Source organism: Chinchilla lanigera, unplaced genomic scaffold (assembly GCF_000276665.1).
Source record: "Chinchilla lanigera isolate Chin_1 unplaced genomic scaffold, ChiLan1.0 scaffold00020, whole genome shotgun sequence".
In the NCBI taxonomy this organism is placed as follows: domain Eukaryota; kingdom Metazoa; phylum Chordata; class Mammalia; order Rodentia; family Chinchillidae; genus Chinchilla; species Chinchilla lanigera.
In genome coordinates this window covers 744,429-749,422 of record NW_004955421.1, presented here as the reverse complement: position 1 = coordinate 749,422, position 4,994 = coordinate 744,429, and positions in this window count along the sequence as shown.

The window sequence follows — 4,994 nt, the reverse complement described above, 5'->3', positions numbered from 1 at the left end:
ACAACCATTGGTGAATTCCTACCATCTTGTCTAGTGAAACTCTGTATTGTTTCTAATATTTCTTTTGTTTTTATGTTTTATTTTCTTTAATGGTTTGATCAGCCTCGTATTTTTACGTGTGGTAATCTGAGCAACTTTGTTGAAGATAACAATATGAATATAACAACCACTGTTAATTCCTATCATTTTGTTCTGAAACCCTGTACCATTGTTATTGTTTTTGTTTTGTTTTGTCTACATTGTTGATATTTTGCTATTGTTCTTTTTATTATTCTCTTTAAAATAAAAAAATTCTTTAATAAAAAGAAAATTATAAAGGTCAAAAACTGAGATCTTCATAAATAAAGGGAAACCATCAGAAGGAATAAATGAAAGTAAAATTTAAAATGAAATGCTTCATTTTTATTTTTAATTGATCTAATAGGTAAGATAAACATTTTTCAAAGTAGTAATAGTCACCATGCCTTGAGTAATTGTAGTATGTGGATAAGTGAAATGAATGATAATAACTGAATGACAAATGATTTGGTAAATGATGGAATTTTGGTAAATGATGGAAAGGAAGAATGTGGAACACCATCAGAAGTTGTCCACATGACCCAGAAAGAGTTTTTTGAAAGCAGATTTGTATTAGTTATAAATGTATATTGCAAGAGGCTGAATGTATACCTCATTGTTAGAGCACTTGCCTAATAATGCATAAAGCCTTGTATTCAAAACCAGTAAAAAAAGTACATTGCAGACTCTAAAATACCCATTGAAACAATTTTAGAAAGACATAATTAACATGCTAACAGAAGCAAAAACTGAAATCATATATAGTGCTCAACTAAAACCAGAGAAGGCACTGGGTGTGGTGGTGCACGCCTATAACCCCAGCACTTGGGACACCAAGGCAGGAGGATCGCCGCTTGTTTGAAGCCAGCCTAGACTATATAGTGAGTTCAAAGCCAGCCTGAATTATATAGTGAGACCTTGTCTCAAAAACTAACCAAATAAATAAAATCAGAGAATGCAGAAAAATTTGAAGGAAACAAAAGAAACAAGTAATGAATAGAAAATAATTTAAACATGGTAAACATGGTAAATATTAATCCAACTATATGAACAATCAGTTCTCACAGTTACTGTGAGAAAAATTAAACACCATGTGCAGTCAATGAGGAACCAAAAATGTGAGTGGCATCATTCCAGAACTTGTGTGTGCTCAGGACAGACACACATCATTCTGGTAAGTCATTGCATTTAAAAATTAAGTAATTCAATTTACATTTATCATTCCTTAAAACAACTAGTAAGCTGTTAGGACATATATACTTCTTGTTTGGGCTTAATTACTTAAATAATAAGTTAGGCATTTCTTTTGTCCAAGCAATGCCATGTAATGGGACTGATACACTCAGGCTGAACATTCAGCACCTTTTACAGACATCTAAAGGCTGCTTTGTGACACCCTGGGCCTCTCCCTATGGTCCCTGCACCCTGTGGCCACTTGGGCCTCTCCAAGTTTCCCATCTGGCTGCAAAATCCCCCAGTGCCCACCACTCACAGCCACTCAGAACATTAAGGAGATTCACACATGCCTTCTGATTAGAATGGAGGAACAGACACACATGGAGGAGAAAGACAGACAGACAGAGGCACAGAAAGACAGCGTGCATCTGACCAAGTGGTGCCAACCCCTCTGGAGACCTGTAGCCGGCCTAACCGATAGACTGGGAACCAAGTGAAGACAATATGCAGGTCCCCGTAGCTCTGCACACTTCTGTGCCATGCACATGGTTGACCCTCCTTGCTGGGCTGTGGGCCCCCCAGGGAAGTGTGCCCCTTGCACACATCTCTGCCCCATCCCTGAGTGATGTGGGGAGGTTGCCATGTGAGCCCTCATCTGGCTTCACCACCACACAGATGCCTGCGAACACTCACCGTGCGGGACTCTGCACTACATGCTTTCTATGCCTTTCTTCTTACGATTCTCATGAGCACTACATGCTTTCTATGCCTTTCTTCTTACGATTCTCTTGACCTATTGCTATGTTTCCCAGAGGGAGGAGAAGCGAAGCGGCCGATGCTCGTCCCACTGCTGGGTGGCAGCTGTTGTTGCTGAGACATCTCTGCCTCGCACAGGTTGAAACTGAGTGAAGGGTGAGAGAATGTTTGCTGAAGATGGGTAAATGGATAAATGAACTAAAGCCTACACAAGCTAAATCACTGATCAGCATCAGTACAATAACGTTCAGCAAGAAATGAACCAGTCCAGGAGTCACCACTGTGGTCATACTTCTATTCTCAAGAACAACTTGATTTCTAAGCCCTTTCAATGTGTGTCAGACGGTTAACCACCTCCGGGAATGGAGGAGGGCGGGACAGGGGACTTAGCTGGTGTTCTGTCCAGTTTCATCTACTTTTGCTCCTGCCTAGAAAATATAGATTGCTTGTGTAGTAAAATAGCATTCAAAATAAATAAAAATAAATACAGGCCAGCTGCTGCCAACCCCAGAAGTCAGAATTAGCCTGTTAGCCAATCTGTGTCTTGGTTTCCCACACGTACAAAACAAGGATAAAATGTCCTATCTAGCGTGACCTGACAGAACTAAAGGAATTCCCACCTGCAACTTGTTCAGCTCAGCTGCTGTTGCACTGGGAGGTCTCAATGGGCCAGCTAGGGTGAGGCATGCTGGCCCCCATATGCTGATGAAGCTCCTGGAGTGCCCTCTCTGCAGGCATTGAAGCCAAACTGTGAGGTTCTCCCAAGTCTGGCACCTGGGTCAGTAGCCACTATTCACCACCGCCCTGTAGTTCATACCTGGCATATCATTAACTCCTCAGTCTAATCCCATGAACACTTTTCATCCATTGCTTGGGAGCATACAGTGAGGCTCGGAGAGGTATCAGAGTGATGAAGCCCATGTGGCTGTGTCAAGCTGCAGAAGGTACAGAGATGAAGAGGACTCCAATCTGGGAAGCCTGTCATCACCCTCCCTGGCCCTAATACCTACAGTGGGTGTCTCTGTCCAGGCCCTGCCATCACAGCCTGCAGAATTCCACCCTCAATTCTTGGAACACTTTGTACCGAATCTTCCTCCTCCCATATTCCAAAACCATCAATGGCTCCTTTGTCCTTTAGGAGAAAGTCCAAATTCCTCAGCACTGAATCTAAGACCCTTGAAGAATTGACTCTTGCTTATTTCCCAGCTTCTGATAGGTCAGCATTCCTCAGATATGCTGGGTATTTTTGTGCTTACAGATGCTAGGGATGGCTGTTCCCTCTGCTTATCCTTCCTACTATTCTGACCTCTCCTTTTCTCCCAGGACGGATGGCACTGTTGCTGCTATACACTGATGGTATTTTTCCCTGGCTCTTCTAGGGGTCCATGTGCACAGGACCAGGAGGCAGGTTTTTCTCTCTCCAAGGGTGGGCATGCAGAAAATATTACATAGGTAGGTTGAGAAGGAGAAAAATACTCTGACTTTCAAGAGCACCAAATCTGTGAGAACATGTCGTCTTTTCTTTTCAAATTTGCATGATTTATATTTGTTTGAGTGTGAAGCTGCTGGTTATAAGGAAACTTGGGGTGTCTTCTCAGACAGGATCCTTTGGGTTGTGCTGTACAGAGCCCCTGCTCATAGCTGGGGAAAAAAAGGTAGACCTCACTCTAGGGGAGCTCTGCTCTGGAACAGAGTTTGGGATTATTCTGCGGTATGGGATACACAGAAAACCAAACGTGTATTTTCTGGGGAGTTGCAGTCCCTACAGGTGGAGGAGGGAGGAATGTGATAGTGTAGGTAAGTGATCTGAGGTCAAATCCAGTCAGCACAGACTTGGTTGCTGATTGAGGATAAAGAGACAGGCCTTGGAGAGCTGCTAACAGTTTGTCAGAGAAGCTGAGGTCAACACTGGCTTATAAATCTTTAATTAGATCCATAACAATTTCAGCAATGAATTGTATCTTGTAGGAGAATAGCTGGATCAAATGGAATTTCTAGTTTTAGCTTATTGAGAAATTTCCAAACTGATTTCCTTAGTGATTATGCTAGCTTACATTCCCACTAACAATGCGGAAGGGTTCCTTTCCCCTGCAGCCTCACCAGCATTTGTTATCTTCTTATTTCTTGTTGTAGTCATCTTTCTGGAATAAAAGGGAATATAAATATTGTTTCAATTTGCATTTCTATAATGGCCAGAGATATTGAACATTTTTTTCATGTACTCTTTGGTCATCTGTTGTTCTTCATCTGAGAATTGTTCACTTATTTCTCTTGCCCACTTTTTTATCAGGTCTTTTATTGGGGGATGTCTAATTTTTTTTTAATTCTTTATGTGTTCTAGATGTTAGCCCTCTATCTGAAGAATTGCTGGCAAAAATTTTCCTCATTCTGTGGGTCATCTCTTCACCCTGTTGGTTGTTTCCTTTTCTGTGCAGAAGCCTTTTAATTTGATATAATCCCATTTGTTGATTCATGGTACTATTTCTTGTACCATTAGGGTTCTGTTCAGGACGTACTTGCCTGTGCCTATGTTTTCAAGAGTTTCACCTATTTTAGCTTCCAGCAGATTAAATGCTTATGTTTAACATTTAGATACATTTGATCCATTTTTATTTTAGTTTAGTACATGGTAAGATATATGGGTCTAGATTCAATCTTCTATATATGAATAGCCAGTTTCAACAGCACCATTTATTAAAGAGGCTGTCTCTCATCCAGTGACGGTATTTGGTTTCTTTGTCAAAGATAAAGTAGCTGAATGTATGTAGAGTTGTTTCTGCTTCCTGTGTTCTGATGCATTGATCTACATGTCTGTTTTTGTACAAGTACCATGCTGTTTTTAACACTGTAGCTTTGTCATATTAACTTCAACTCTGGAATTCAGATGCTTCCTGCTTTGCTCTTGTTATCCAAGATTGCTTTTGCTATTGCTATTCTGGATCCCTTCTGGTTCCATCTGAATTTTAGGATTGTTTTCACTAGCTTGATGAGGAGAGTATTATAAT